This window comes from Lissotriton helveticus, chromosome 3_2, assembly GCF_964261635.1.
Source record: "Lissotriton helveticus chromosome 3_2, aLisHel1.1, whole genome shotgun sequence".
NCBI classification, from domain to species: domain Eukaryota; kingdom Metazoa; phylum Chordata; class Amphibia; order Caudata; family Salamandridae; genus Lissotriton; species Lissotriton helveticus.
This window is the reverse complement of record NC_136062.1, coordinates 165690923-165708275: the sequence shown is the minus strand read 5'-3', so window position 1 is coordinate 165708275 and position 17353 is coordinate 165690923.

Below are 17353 nucleotides of genomic sequence, written 5' to 3'. Positions count from 1 at the left end.
GCAAGTCCACCCATTCCTTTTGGGGAGACAAGGGTGTGGGGGACAAGAAGCAAGCTTGTTGGCAGTTCAACAAGAATGATTGCAATAGAGGAGCCTCATGTAAGTTCAAGCACATCTGCTCCTTCTGCGGAATACTTGGACACCCAGAGATTAAGTGTTTCAAAAATGTGGGAAAACCCAAGGAGCAGCGCGCCCCTGCCAATACACAGCCTAAGGGACGCCCTGCCCAATCCTCATAAGAGTTTGCCTACCCCTATCAGACTGCATGAATTGGCCCGCCTGCTTGCCAGATATGAGAGGGGGGCAGAAGCCCAATTTCTGTACCACGGGTTTAAATTTGGTTTTCGGATCCCGTCTACTGCACGGCCCACTGCAGTTCCCCCGCGCAATCAACTCTCGGTGCTAAGAAATCCTGGGGTGACCTGGGAAAAAATTGAGAATGAGATAGCGCTGGCGAGGGTCGCGGGCCCCTTTTCAACAATTGCCAAGGCAGGACTTAGTCTGTTCACCACTGGGCCTAGTACCAAAGAAAGAAGTGGGGAAATACCGCCTTACATAACTTATCCAGTCCGCCAGGCCTGTCGGTCAATGAGGGGTTGGACCCAGATCTGTGCACAGTGCGTTACACCACCTTTGACACGGCGATCCAAAAACTCCAGAGGCTGGGTAGGGGTGCGCTGATGGCCAAATCAGATATTGAGTCCGCCTTTCGCCTCTTGCCGGTGCACCCGGATGACACCAGGTTGCTTGGCTTCACGTGGAATGGCAATTTCTTTGTTGACCTATGCATGCCTATGGGTTGCTCCGTGGCATGTGCGGTATTTGAAACATTTAGTCGTTTTTCGGAATGGACAGTTCAGGATGTTGTAGGCACGCAAGAGGTGGTGCATTATTTGGATGATTTTCTGTTCATGGGTCCACCTGGCTCGTTAGCCTGTCAGGAAGCATTGGTAGGATTCCAGCGCATTGCGGTGGCTCTGGGGGTGCCCTTGGCAGAGGAGAAGACGGAGGGCCCCACGACCCGGTTAACTTTCTTGGGTATTGAAATAGACACCGTCGAAGGGGTATGCAGACTTCCGCAAGACAAGATAAGAGCTTTTCAAGCATCATTGGAGGAATGCTTGAGGTCACGCAAGGTTACCTTGCACCAATTGCAGGTGTTGGTAGGCCAACTCAACTTTGCATTAAGGGTGATACCCATGGGCAGGGACTTCTCAAAGAATATCGCCAGGGCGATGTCAGGTTTGAGGGCGAAACATCACCACACAAGGCTATCTGTGGAAGTAAAGGTTGACTTGGTTACCTGGAGAGAATTTTTGAAGTGCTTCAATGGTTCAGTGGTATGGCAACAACCGGCACTGGCAAATGGTGAGCTGCAACTTTACACTGACGCAGCAGGCAGTGTCGGCTTCGGAACAGTGCTAGGATCAAGATGGTGTATGCAGCATTGGCCGGCTGATTGGGTCAGGACGGGTTTGGTCCGTAACATCACTTTTCTGGAGTTATTTCCTATTGTTGTGGCACTACACATATGGGGAGCATTGCTGGAAAACAAGAGAATTGTTTTTTGGACTGACAGTATGTCCGTAGTTCTGGCAGTGAACAGCCAAAGTGCAAAATGTCAGTGGGTACTCCGCTTGTTGAAAGAGTTGGTGCAGGGATGTCTCAGGCGTAATGTGTACTTTACTGCCAAACATGTGCCAGGTGTGGAGAATGCAGTGGCTGATGCACTGTCTTGTTTTAAGTTGACAGAATTCAGACGGCGATGGCCACAAGCGGACGTTCAGATGACGGCCTTCCCGGAAAGCCTGTGGAAGCTTGGTGCCCCGTCGCTTCAGATCTAATAGCGGCTTCCGTTGCTCCCAAGACTAAGAGTATGTATGAGAAGGCATGGCAGGAATACCTAACAGTTCTGCAGGGAGAAAGGGGGGTGGAACAGTTTCAGCCACAGGGAGTGCTTTTGTTCACAGTCCACCAGAAAGAGGGAGGAAAATCGCTAGCTATGGTTCGCAGGCAGCTGTCGGCGATTGCCTTCTTTGCGGGGATCAGAGGGGTGCCTGATCCCACTAAGGACCTCAGGTTTAGAAGGGCGATAAAAGGTTGGGAACGGCTGGTTCCAAGGATGAAGGATAGCAGGAGACCGATCGACTCCAAGAGGTTAATAAATATTTTGGGAGTACTGACACATGTGTGTAGGTCGCCTTATGAGGTGCATTTGCTGAAATTAGCCTATTCGTTGGCCTTCTTTGGGGTATTCAGAATATCAGAGCTCGTACCAAGCTCTAAGTTGGACAGACAAGGCGGAATTGCCATTGGGGATGTAGTGTTGGCAGACGAATTACTGCAAGTGAGAGTAAGGAGGTCAAAAACAGACCCGCTTGGAAGAGGTGTGTGGTTACAGCTTAGGGCAGTTTAGGGGGCATGTTATTGCCCGGTGGTGCTGATGGGGCAGTTCCTACAGTTGAGACCCAGATGGGGAGATGATAGGCTGCTCTTACATGCAGATGGTACACCTTTGACAAGATTTCAGTTCACATGCTTATTTAAGCGGGCACTGGAATTATTGGGTGAGGAGACAACTCATTTCACTTCACATTCATTTCGTATTTGGGCAGCCACTACTGCAGCTAATTTGGTACTCTCATCAGAAGCAATCAAGAAGGTGGGCAGATGGAATTCATCGTCTTTTGAGCGTTATATAAGGCCGCAAATGGTGTAGGTAGGGATTTTTTACTTTGGCGGTCTGGTAATTGTGCATCTCTTTCTCTTTCTAATTTTGTTTTCTTTCTTTTGGTCTCGCATGCAGTGGTGGCAGGTCGGTAGACGCAAGTGTGGTGGTGCGGAGATTCGGATATACACAGAGCAGGGCATTGGTTCAATGAATCCGGGGAGGAGATGGCCCAAAGGGCCAAGGGGCTGATTCATAATTGGATAGGGATGGAAGGGCAGCGTGTGGAGAATTTGAAAGCCCATTTGCAGACTGCCATCGACAAGGGCATGCCCATTCCAGATGTGCTGGTGATTCCGGGGGGCAGGAGGGGAGTTAAGGAGGCATTGTTCTCGGTATTCACATGGGTCAGGAGGGTCTTACCACACACTACTATATTTTGGTCAGAGGTGCTCACTCGTAGAGAGTGGGGTGAGGACACAACAGCAGACGCAGTGAATACGTCAGTCAAAAAAATGAATCGTGAAGTGGAAAATTTGTTGCGAGGATCGCAGATACAATTTATTAGGCAAAGCCTGCTGCAGCCGTTGAATGTGAATTGGCATCGTACAGAAGGGGTACATTTGTCCAGGGCAGGTTTGGAAATTTTTCTGCGCACAGTTCTGGGGGCCATTGCATTGTACCTTGAAGGACTTGCAGGTCCATAGTGTACAGCAGCGGTCAGGGGGAGGGCAGGAGCGCCAGTTGGCTCCCTGCCCTCTGGCGGGGTCCCGGACAAGAGAAAAAGCCCAGGGACTCTTTTGTTGGGTGGAAACTGGATGATACTGCAGCAGGGAGGCAGTTATTGGGGCTCTAGGCTGGCGGGAGAGGGGGCCGTCCTGCTGGTGGTCCTGGACTCTCCGGCCCTACCCTAGTAGCCGGTGCTTGGAGGAAGTTAGATGGGGAGAGCGAAGCAGTGCTCTGTTGGCCGCGTCTAAAGGGTAGACGACGGAGTATTACCTCAAACGGAAATAGTGAAAAGTGGTTGTGTTGTGTCCTGCTGGTACAACGCGCCTCAAGAGATGCAGAAGTGTAAATACATGTTAACCGATGGCGCATATGTATAAAGTGCCTTATTAAGTTTACTTATGGATGTTTTGATTTTATTGAATAAAAATGGAGAAAGTTGAAGGTTTATCAACAAATACAGATGGTGTTATTGGACAACTAATAAAGCTATGCAGTGAACACCATCCACTTGTAAAGTGTCATGGGGGGGAGGGGTGTTCAAGGTGTGGAAGGACGAATGGCATGGGATATCCCCACTATCATAAAACAGCAACATTGATACAGAATGTACTTACATTGCCTTCCCTAGATCTATGTCTTCATAAAACGGCAACACAAATACAGGATGCACTATCATTGGCTTTCCTAGATCAATGTCTTTATAAACCAGCAACACAAATACAGGAATCACTGACATTGTCTTCCCTAGATCACGGGCTGCATAAAACAGCAACTGCAAAACAAATGCAGGATGTACTAACATTGCCTTCCCTAGATCACTTCCTTCATAAAACAGCAACACAAATAGAAGATGCACTAACATTGCTTTCCCTACATCACTGTCTTCCTAAAACAGCAACACAAATACAGGATGTAATAACATTGCCTACGCTAGATCACTGTCTTCATAAAACAGCAACACAAATAGAAGATGTACTAACATTGCCTCCCCTATATAACTGTCTGCATAAAACAGCAACACAAATAGAAGATGTATTAACATTGCCTTCCCTAGAACACTGTCTTCATAAAACAGCAACACAATTAGAAGATGTAATAACATTGCCTCCCCTAGATCACTGTCTTCATAAAACAGCCACACAAACACAGGATGCACTAGCATTGCCTTCCCTAGATCAATGTATTAAAAACACACCACAAATAAAGGATGCACTAACATTGCCATGCCTAGAACACCATCTGCATAAAACAGCAACAGCAACACATATACAGGATGAACTAACATTGCCTTCCCTAGATCACTGTCTTCATAAAACAGCAACATAAAGAGAAGATGCTCTAACTTTGCTTTCCCTGTATCACAGTATTGAGAGGCACCCCCCGCGCCTAGGGGTGGGGGGTCATTAGTGGGGATTCCTAGCCTGAAGTATGGGTTTCGATTCCCGGGAAGCCGTCACTAGGGGTTTCGATTCCCGGGAAGCCGTCACTGGGAGGGTCTCGGGGTAATGTGAGACGCTTAGGTGGTGTATGTGTAGTCCCACCCCGAAGGCAATAAAAGTACGAGTCCCGAGGGAGGAGCCCTCTTTGTCTCCTTGCCTCTGGGGGTTACCTTTGAAGAGCAGCTGGAGCGGTTTGCCCACCCACCCATCCCTAAGAAATGGTAGAATTGGCGGGGTCCCGGACAAGAGAAAAAGGCCAGGGACTCTTTTGTTGGCCGGAAACTGGATGATACTGCATCAGGGAGGCAGTTATTGGGGCTCTAGGCTGGCGGGAGAGGGGGCCGTCCTGCTGGTGGTCCTGGACTCTCCGGCTCTACCCTAGTAGCCGGTGCTTGGAGGAAGTTAGATGGGGAGAGCGAAGCAGTGCTCTGTTGGCCGCGTCTAAAGGGTAGACGACGGAGTGTTACCTCAAACGGAAATAGTGAAAAGGGGTTGTGTTGTGTCCTGCTGGTACAACGCGCCTCAAGAGATGCAGAAGTGTAAATACATGTTAACCGATGGCGCATATGTATAAAGTGCCTTATTAAGTTTACTTATGGATGTTTTGATTTTATTGAATAAAAATGGAGAAAGTTGAAGGTTTATCAACAAATACAGATGGTGTTATTGGACAACTAATAAAGCTACGCAGTGAACACCATCCACTTGTAAAGTGTCATTGAGGGGGAGGGGTGTTCAAGGTGTGGAAGGACGAATGGCATGGGATATCCCCACTATCATAAAACAGCAACATTGATACAGAATGTACTTACATTGCCTTCCCTAGATCTATGTCTTCATAAAACGGCAACACAAATACAGGATGTACTATCATTGCCTGCCCTAGAACACTGTCTTCTTAAAACAGCAACACAAAGAGTAGATGCTCTAACTTTGCTTTCCCTATATCACAGTATTCATAAAACAGCCACATTGATATAGAATGTACTAACATTGCCTTCCCTAGATATCTGTGTTCATAAAATGGCCACACAAATACAGGATGCACTAACATTGACATGCCTAGTTCACTCTCTTTATAAAAAAAACAACAGCACAAGTACAGGATGTACTAATATTGCCTTCCCTAGATGACTGTCTTCATAAAACAGCAACACAAATAGGAGATACTCTAACATTGCTTTGCCTATATCACAGTATTCATAAAACAGTAACATCAATACAAAACGTACTTACATTGCCTTCCCTAGATCTATGTCTTCATAAAACGGCAACACAAATACAGGATGTACTATCATTGCCTGCCATAGAATACTGTCTTCTTAATACAGCAACACAAACACGGGATTCACTAACATTGCCTTCCCAAGATCAATGTCTTCAAAAAACAACAAAACAAATACAGGCTGCACTAACATTGCCTCCCCTATATCACTAACTACATAAAACAGCAACACAAATACACAATGTACTAATAGCTTCCCATAGATTTTCTATCCGCATACAACAGCAACACAAATACAGGATGTACTAACATCTGAATCACAATAACTTCAATCGAGATGGTTTACACAATCGTCCTACTGACTCACAATTTGAGTCCAAATTGGCTTTCCCTCATAGATTTATGTTTCACTTCTACCCCATCTGAAAGGGCCTCTAGACGGTATACAACCTTTACCACGCAACTTTTACAACGACCTACCATTACCACGCAATTTTTACAACGCAGGATCCATTACAACGCATACCATTACAACGCATGTATTTACAACGCAGGTACCTTTACAACGCATACCATTACAACGTAAGTATTGGTAAGTATATCATTTTATCAAAAATATTATAAGTTTGGGTTTTTGGGTAAAGGGGTATTTTTAGGGTTCAGGGTCAGTTTTGGGTTTTTGGGTAAAGGGGTATTTTTAGGGTTCAGGGTCAGTTTTGGGTTTTTGGGTAAAGGGGTATTTTTAGGGTTCAGGGTCAGTTTTGGGTTTTTGGGTAAAGGGGTATTTTTAGGGTTCAGGGTCAGTTTTCAGTTTTTGGGTAAAGGGGTATTTTTAGGGTTTAGGGTCAGTTTTCAGTTTTTGGGTAAAGGGGTATTTTTAGGGTTCAGGGTCAGTTTTCAGTTTTTGGGTAAAGGGGTATTTTTAGGGTTCAGGGTCAGTTTTCAGTTTTCGGGTAAAGGGGTATTTTTAGGGTTCAGGGTCAGTTTTCAGTTTTTGGGTAAAGGGGTATTTTTAGGGTTCAGGGTCAGTTTTGGGTTTTTGGGTAAAGGGGTATTTTTAGGGTTCAGGGTCAGTTTTGGGTTTTTGGGTAAAGGGGTATTTTTAGGGTTTAGGGTCAGTTTTGAGTTTTTGGGTAAAGGGGTATTTTTAGGGTTCAGGGTCAGTTTTGGGTTTTTGGGTAAAGGGGTATTTTTAGGGTTCAGGGTCAGTTTTGGGTTTTTGGGTAAAAGGGTACAGGGTAAAAATTAAATATAATTAAATTACATTAAATTAAATTGCTTAAATTAAATTAAATTAAAATAAATTAATTAAATTAAATTACATTAAATTAAATTAAATTAAATTACATTAATTAAATTAAATTAAATTACATTATATTAATTTTAATTAAATTACATTTAAAAAAATATTATATACTTACCAATACTTATGTTGTAATTGTATGCGTTGTAAAGGTATCTGCATTGTAAATACATGCGTGGTAATGGTACTTCGTTGTAATGGATCCTGCGTTGTAAAAATTGCGTGGTAATGGTAGGCGTGGTAAAAGTATGCGTTGTAACGTCATACATCCCTCTAGACTCACTAGCCGATGTCTATGCACCTTTCTTCAGCAATAGACAAGACAGTGGACACTTTCTGATCCAAACACTGCTCTAAGATCCCCAGGAATTAACACTTTTCCATATCAATGTCATTTCTCCATGGAGTTTTGATTGTTTACTCAATATCTGACACCACATTCACCACTCTTGCTCGGACATTCAAAGCTCTATCAACTTTCGGCCATCCGACCTTACAATATTGCTAACAATTTAAAACGTAAATGAGTACGAAATGGAAGTGGTCAAAGCAAAAGAGAGCATTATGCACATCTTCGAGAGTTTACTCTGAAGCCTTGATTCATTTTCATTCTAGAACTCCAAATGCCTTGACCTTTTATTTTTTCCATTCACATATTCACTGCCTTTTTCAGGTAGATTGCTACCTTTATATTAACCTCTGCTAACAAACCTGAGAGGGAAAAATTGCAATTTCTTTGCATGACCTGATCCCAGACTACCTCCTTGTAGTCAGAAGTAGAAAGTGTTTTGGATGTACATATCATGAACAGGACAGCTGCATATGAATGACACTCACTTAAGAAGTGCCTCGAAGGACCGACCCCCCTTCCTTCCAGACTGATACTTCTCTAGAAGTGTCCACAATTCTACAATTGACTTCTACTCTTGCTGTCTTTAACACGCCTACCTATCGGACTCTCATGGGTGGGCGCTCAGCAGTGTCCGAGGAAGAAACTGTCTCTATTCCAGGTCCCATCAGCGTTACTGCCCTCCACTTCTTGGTGAGCAAATTGCCAGATTGTGGCAGCAGTCCAGGTGAAAATAACTGCAATTTGCCCTTTCCTCGCGAGAATTTTTTTTTTCCTTTTCTAATGTCTATAAAATGAACGAAAACAGGTGCTTCAGAATGCTTTTGATTTAATACATTAACGGAGTGCAAAGTGAAATTACAAAATACATTCAATGAAAGCTAAGTAACTGGTAATGATTGTTTCTGGTGGCCTGAGAGCCCTGCCTGAGTTGAAACACAATATTCCTACCAGTTTTACTTGCGTTGGGGGTGGGGTTGGCACGCAGCAGAAGTAAGTGCTTGCGTTTAGACTGGATCATTTTAGACGTACAAGCGCATTACAGTAATTGCCTATTGTCATTTCGGCGTCGCGGGATTGCGGTCTTTGATTGCTGCAGTGTGATTTCCCGACTCACGCTGCACCGACTGAGGAAGTAATGCAAGGCCTGTTTGTCTTCATAAATTACTTGTGTTCCATTTGCTTTTATAGTGCCAGAGACACCACTCTGAAGCATATTTATGTAGATAACAATAAAGGATCAATGTATAGGGGTCGTTAATAAATATCACGCTTAACTTTTGTTTTTGATAGCAACTTAACAGCTTCAAAGATAAATCCATAGCCACTAACACAGATCTGCTTTACATGAAAAGATGGCTTTTAAAGTCAGTATTAATATATGACCGTATCACCAACAGTGACAATAGAAATGATCGCTTATTCAAGAGCAGGTGTTTAAGGTAGCCAGACATCAATACCTCTCAGAACTTAAAACACAGAGTTCAAATAAAATAATTAACATTCAGCTAAACCAAGACAGTAATTCAGACATGACAGCCCTCTAATAGACTTCCCCAAAACAACTGCAACACAACAGTGCGATATTCCTACAATAGCGTCATCTTCAGCCAACCAACATAAGGCAAATGTGCTACAGTACAATTGCCAATGCTCAGTATATCAACATACTACTTGAACATACACTAACAACAGCCAACACACATCTGACAAAATACCAGATGCTGCAGGACACTTGCTATTGCTCAACATGTCACCAAACTACTAGAACATGTACTGTCAACAGTCAACCAACACCAGGCAAAATACCAAATGCTGCAGGAAACCTGCTAATGCTCAGTAAATCAAATGCCACTTGAACATACACTAACAACAGTCAACCGACACCAGGCAAAATACCAGATGCTGCAGGATACTTTCTATTGCCAAGCATATCACCACACTACTTAAATGCATCTTGCTGCAGGACAAAGATGTGGAGCAGGCTGCATGATGATAAAGGACACTACTACAGCTGCAAGCGGAAAAGGCCTAGGATGAACTGCTCTGAGTTAACTCCAAATACATTTTACATCTATAACAAGAGAAGTGCAGAGGACGTTACAGAAAGTTTACCAGAGACCGTAGGCATTCAGAGAAGGAAGAAGCACTCTATGTCTTGCATGACAGCATGTTGTTGAAAGGCCCGTTCAGCGCATTGCTGGAGCCCCCGCCTGCTGGATTGTTCTAGTGTCTAGCCAGAGAAGGGTTCGGCAAGCCACCTAGAGTGGCAGGCATGAAGTGGATTGAATTTCAAAATTCAGGTCTGGGTGAAGACGTTCACACTTGTGCTTCTTCGTTTGCCAAATAAACGCCATGACTTCCAGGGTAGGAGCATGGACAATTGTATAAAGAGCCCATTACAAGATGGTGCATATCTATATGAGGTGATCCAAGGTTACCAGTCCAAGCTGAAGCAAAGTATTTTCCTGTGGATATCAGTTCCTGTTGTAATCATGTACAAGGAAGTGATGGCTGCATCATAATTTGTTCTTTCCCTGATTTTCAGTCATTTTTCCATCCCATTTTTACTATTTTTTCCCCCAAAATGTTTGCTTCTTCTGTGCCACCAGCGAAACCCATCAGCTTCATGTTAAAATCCAGACAGCCAAACAACCCTTCACCATGGTAACAGAACTGTATCTTTGTGCCTTTGAGTCATTCTAGCACTAGTTGGACCTTATACATGGATTGTCGCAATTCACAATTCCATAAATTTTCCCAAAAGCCGTAGATGCATTGTTGACCAGCGCATGTAGGTGGCAATTTATGCTAACTTGGTTGAGGCAAAACTGACTGCTCTCAAAGCCCACTAGCCCACATGAAAGTCTAAAGTCAAGTCAAGTCAAGTCAGGATATTTGTATTGCGCGCATATCACATCCAAAGAGTCTCATGACGCATGCAAACGGTTCTGACAGAGAGGTAAGCAGTTGGATTTTGGCAGAAAAGCCAGGTTTTCAATTTTTTTCAGAAACTAATATGATCGGAGACCTCAGGGGCATTTTATTCCAGAGGGATGGCGCCAAAAAAGAAAAGGCACGCCCTCCATTTCTGGCAGTTTGAGTTCTAAATGGCGTGAGCAGTAGCTAAATGCTCGATCTCAACTGCCTGCTTGCCACGTACCATGTGAGTTCCTGGGTCCAATATTTTGGGCCCCGTCCATACATATGTTTATGAAGCAAGCATATTGTTTTAAATGTGATCCATTTTTTTACAGGGAGCCAGTGTAAGGTTTTTAGAAACGGCAACGATGGAGATCTTCGGGGTAGGTCTAAGACCAGACGAGCCGCCATGTAATGCAGAACCTGCAGTTTCCTGAGATGGCAGTCATTTGTGGCAATAAGTAGCGAGTTACCATAGTCTAGTCTATTTATGATCAGGCCCTGTATCAAAGTCTTACGGGCTTCGGCTGGTATCCATTTAAAGACCCTGCGCAAACTATGCATGATTCCGAAACAGGTGCCAACAGTATGGTTCACTTGGTCTTTCATGGACAGCTTGTTATCCATGTGGAAGCCTAGATTGCGGACTGATTCCTTAGGGGCAGGGCAGTCCTCCAGCTCTGATGGCCACCAGTCCTGGGTCCAATGTTCGCTCGCTTTGCCAAATAGCATGACCTCAGACTTGCTGCCATTCAGCTGCAGGTGATTTTGGCCTCCATCAGACAGTTCATGAAACGCCCTTTGGTCTCATTGACGTCAGGGCCAAGAGTGACCAGAATTTGAGTATCATTGGCGTAAGATAAGACATCAAAGTCGAACGCTTGGATCACTTTGGCCAGGGGGGGGCATATAAACATTGAAAAGCGTGGGGCTCAAAATAGAGCCCTGCGGCACACCCCTTATGACAGGCCGAGAACTGGCCAAGGTCTTGCCTACTTGTACTGTGGTCGTCCAATTGGATAGGTAGCTGTTAAACCATTCCAATACCTGCCCTCTGACACCAATCTCCCATAGCCTTTGCATCAAGATCTGATGGGAGATGGTGTCAAAGGCCGCCGACAGGTCTAAAAGGACAAGGATGGAGGATTGACGTTTGTCCAGCGCAAGCCTAATGTTGTCAGCGACCTCGACCAGTGCTGTTTCCGTGCTATGGGCAGCACGGAAACCCAACTGTGAGGGATCAAGTAGATCATTATTTTCCAAGTATTTTACCAACTGTCTGTTAACAAATGCTTCCAGCATTTTCCACGAATATGGCAGTAAAGAAATAGGTTGGTAATTTACAAGGGTATTAGCGTCTGCTCCTGGCTTTTTAAGTATTGGCCTGACTCTTGCCGCCTTCCAAATTCTAGGGACCTCAGCTTCTATCAGAGATTTATTTAGGAGGCTCGTGAGGCAGTCCACTAGCGCTTGGGCAAGGGTGGCAAACAGTTTAGGGGTTAGTTGGTCATTCGGAGAGCCGGACTTAATGTTTAGCCCTACTAACATGGTCTTTTCCTTGTCAAACAATTCGAAAGTGGCCCACCTCGGGGAAGACTCATCAATAGTGGGTCATGGGCTTGGTACTGAGTGGACACAATGTCTGGTCCAAACAAATTGCATATAGTTGTGATTTTGTTCTCCAAGAATTTAGAGAGCGCTTCTGTCCATTCTTCAGTGTCAGGGGTCAATTGTGGACTTTTAAGAGAAGTAAATTCTTTTAAAATATGATGAAGCTCTTTCGAAGAGTTTTCGGCTTTAATTATACGCTCTGCTAAATGCGCCCTTTTAACTGTTCGTATTTCCCTCATATATTTGGTATGCAGGGTTTGATAGGTTTTACGGTCGACTACATTCTTACTTTTCCGCCATTCTTTCTCGGCAGTTCTTGTCAAGGTCTTGAGATCTTTTAACTGGTCCGTGAACCAGGGTGCAGGCTTCTCCCTGCACTTGACCATTCGTAGAGGGGCAATGCTATCCAGTGGATACTATGTAATGGACAAGCAACACTGGCCTTTGAAACAGGCATTGCTGTCCAATATTTCCTGCGTCCACTCGTGCTGTCTGGATCCTGAGGAATAGTCCTACTCCTGATATTGTGGAGACACACAAGCATACACAGTCTAGCTAGTAATCATGTTAAGCAATGTCTCCTACAATCCCTCCCTCTGGTCCATTGTGCAGCAGTCCACACAATGTGCCAGGACGCAGGATCATGTTACCCTCAATCTCTGAACTATAACAGCACTGCACTGGCCTTTTGTAATACACACATGATCCATTCTGATCGATGTATATTAAAAAATGGTCATGCCTTTCTATTTGACAGACATCAATACATCAGAACGAAGTTATTTTCTAAAACATCATATGCGGACTGTACTCATCGCAACTGGTGCAATCCTCTGCTACTAGAAGCCACCTTGGCACAAGCACATATCCACATCTTTGACTGTGCCAATGAAAGAATATGATATTATATCATCCACTCCCAGCAACCACTGACTATCATAGGTGTTGCAAGAATATTTTCTATTTACACACTGGCCCTACACCTCTAACACTTTGGTGCACCCCAGTGCTCAGAAGATGGATGCGATTCACAGTACATATATTTGTCCTGTCCTATATGTGTCCTACACGATTTGCAGAAAGTCGCTGTTGAAATGGATTCTGCATCACATAAGAGAACCTGCCACTGCACAGGATTTTAATCTCTGGTCTAATGGGTCTCTTGATTCAGCCAATGCCATTGTTCTCCAGTCCTGTGAAGGCCTTGGCCTATTCCAGCAGGTGTCTCAGGTTACTCATAAAGGAGGGCACATGCTTGACTTAATTTTCGCAGAGGCTAATCACCTTTTTATTGGGGAAATTCTGCTGATGGATTGGACAGATCATTTTTCGATCACATTTTTTGTGGATGTTGCTACTCACAATTTTCGGGCAACTAACTCTGTGCTCAAATATGTGAGTAGAGACTGGAAGTCCCTCCTGCGTATGTAGGGCAATGTGCCGTTATTCCAGGTAGAGGATTGTTTCTCCTCAGATAGACAAGTAGAAGAGAACTATGCTTCCTTTTGTACGGAAAGTTCCTCAACCTTGGATTTATTATCTCCTTTAAAAAACCATCGTAACAGGGGTAGACCCTTGGCTGCTTGGTTTAATGAAAGTCTAAAAAACTTGAAACTGGAATGTAAGCATTGGAGCTTTGACAAGTTAGTTACCTTCTTGTCTTTAGAAGGAGGCTTAAAACCTGGCTGTTTCCTAAAACTTAGTTGGATGTCGGTATTGGGGCACATCTTCCTTTTTTTATTCTGAGTTGCTAGCGCCAGGATGCCTTTGAGGTGATAGTGCACTTTATGAATAAATAAAATAAATAAATAATAAAATAAATAAGGATTTAAGTGCACATACATGAAAAAAACATGAAAAACATGTGAATAAATCAAAATTATGATACTGAACCAGTAGTATTAGCTGTTCAGTATGTACTGCACACACCCTATATTAGAGACAAAAGACATGTTGTCACCACATGCATAACATGTATAAATGTAGCATGGGACAAACATACAGTTTCTAACCTCCTGAATAAAAATATTTTTTATCACATATACATATTAGATCAATGTGTAGTTAACAGAGACGTGTGACTCACCACGGTGGGTTGCGGAATTCACTACGTCTGTCCCGGCATATTAACCATGTGGTACGTGCACCAAAACCTGCCAAAAGAGGTATATGGTATTAAAAACAAGAAATCCTAAGGGAGGGATTTAAAGATGGAGCGTAAGTGCGACTTGATTTGTTAGGTGGCCTATAGTTAGACTTTAATGAAAAGGTGTTGGTACCAGTTCGCTGTTCATGAGGGTCAAAGGTATAGGTGTACACGCAGACCGGAGTACATGCAGAGACCGGAGTGCAGGCAAGAGATCCAAGGCATGTGCCAGCAATTGATTTAAATTTGTGGACTGGTGGCAAGGACGTAACATCGACTAAAGTAAAGTTAAGAGACCCCAGGCATGCGCCAGCAATAGATTTGATGTGTAGTTTGGTGGCAGGGGGATGGTTCCATGCCTGTGGAGGTAGTGAACAGACGTAGTGAATTGCGCAACTCACCGTGGTATGTCACACGTCTCTGTTAACTACACATTGATCTAATATGTATATGTGATAAAAAATATTTTCATTCAGGAGGTTAGAAACTGTATGTTTGACCCATGCTTTATTCATACAGGATATGCAAATGGTGACAACATGTTTTTTGTCTCTAATATAGGTTGTATGCAGTACATACTGAACAGTCAATAATACTCGTTCAGCATCATAATTTTGATTTATTCACGTTTTTCTTGTTTTTTTCACGTATTTTCACTTAACCTCTGCAGTAGCTGAATAAACTGACCCGGAAGAAAGCTGCAACACTATTTGGGTACCTCTGGCCGAAACATGTTGGTCAAGTGATCTACACATCTGTCTCTAATGTCGCCACTTGTGTTATCAGCTCATCATTGTTTTTAATCCTGACACCAGGTAGCTGAATAAAGTTACAATATAGCTAACCCTGTAGCCAATTTTAAATTCTCACATCACAGCACTGCACCTTTTTTACACACATGCCAAGCTCACATAGGGGTTTAGTACACCCCCGCCTGACTCAATAAAAACATCCCTGAGCTCCTCCCTCGTAGATCGGGGGTTGTAGCCCACACAAAGACTAGGGGCCAGATGTAGGTAATTCCTATTTACCGACTCTTAAATACCGACTCATACCGAATCGGTATTTGAGAGTCGGTAAATAGGAAGGAGGCAGATGTAGGTAAAAAATTACCGATTCTGTAAGAGTCGGTATTTACCGAATCTGTAAATACCGATTCGGTATTTCACATTGATTCCTATGGGCCTTGAAGCCCATAGGAATCAATGTGAAATACCGATACGGTATTTACAGATTCGGTAAATACCGAATCCTGCAAGGGTGCAGGGGGTGTCACTTTGACACCCTCTAGCACCCCAAGTACAGGCATGTGTGCCATGAGGCACACATACATGCCCTAAAGGCATGTATGTGTGTCACATTGCACAGGTGTGCATGCACAGATGTGCATGCACACCTGAATTCGGTATTTTACCACCCAATAGGATTGGGTGGTAAAATACCGACTCTTAAGGGCCTGTGGCACTCTTAGGAGTGTCACCTACATATGGATTTACAGAATCGGTATATTTACCGATTCGGTAAAATACCGAAGTGGTAAATTTACCGAATCTGTAAATATACCGATTCTGTAAATTCAGACCCACCTACATCTCAAAAGCCAAATACCGGTAGGTAACGTCCGAAATCGGCCGTTACCGACCGGTATTTGGCGACCTACATCTGGCCCTAGGTCTTTCGTGTGAGGAGGCATCCCTATGATGAAGCATGACACCTCTAGTGGGTGAGGGGAACCGTCCTGAAAACCCCCTTGTCTTGCATGGCAGATCTCATTCAAACAGTTTATTAACCTCCTTCCAATCCGGACCTGTGGCTCTTTTCTTGTGTGTCAATAATTTGGTGGGGAGTTAGCTCATGTAGGTCCTTAAAACTCCTCAAGCCCCCAAGTGTATTGGTGGTTTTGAACTGCCTTCATGCTTTGCCATGATTGTGGCTTTGTGGTGAGAATGTAAAGCAGTGGTATATGCTGGTCTCTACTAAGTGCAATCATGCTCCACTGCTGTTGCTGTGTCACCTGAAAAATAAAGCTTATAATTTGAGTGGATTTAGTACATGTGCACATGACATTTTACATCTCTTGTAATTTGAGATTGACGATGGTACCTCGTAGAGCCTTGGTGCTTTTGCAGGCCTTACTCTGCTCACATGGAAGCAGTCCCTTTTTGATATTTTTTCTCCACCTTTGCTTCAGCCAATGGGGCAGGCTTTGATGTGATAAATAGCACTTGTGCATGAAATACACGTAACCAGCACTTACAGGCCTTACTCTGCTCTCATAGAGATGGGTTTTGGACCCACTTCTTTTTCCACCCTCAGGTACCTGTGCTAATGAACATCTTGATTCAGTTTAAACAGGCTCCCTCCCCCACTTGTGAAAGGAGTTGAAGTTCCAAGGAACATTTTGCCTACATGAAAATAGACCTTATGAGCTGACCTAGACTCTTCCTTAAGAATAATAACCAGTCAAAGCACCATACTGCCCCTTTTTCACCCTCCTATCTTGGTCACACGCACTCAGTTCGGTACTCCACAGTTTTACAACTAAGTTCACTGGGAGCACAGACATGTATGTGTGAGTTGGTACACAGAAACAAGATGAGGGAAGAGAAGGAGGAAGGGAAAAAGGATTACTAAGTAAGTAAAGTAAGAAAAAGCATTGCCATTGACTAATGCTTATCTTTAATGTGACCGTTCATGTAGCACAGACATTCACAAATGCTTGTTACGTGGATTTCATGCACAAGTGCTATTTATCATATCAAAGCCTCCCCCATTGGTTGAGGCAAGGGTGCAGAAAAAATATCAGAAAGGGAGTGCTTCCTGTAGAAAATGTTTACAGGAGTTAAAGAATTGAATATGACCTACAACATGATGACTGATGGTACTGCTTATAACGAAAACGGTCTGCCATGCATTCCAGTGGAAGAAGGTCGCCATAGCATGAGGCGAGAGGGAATACAC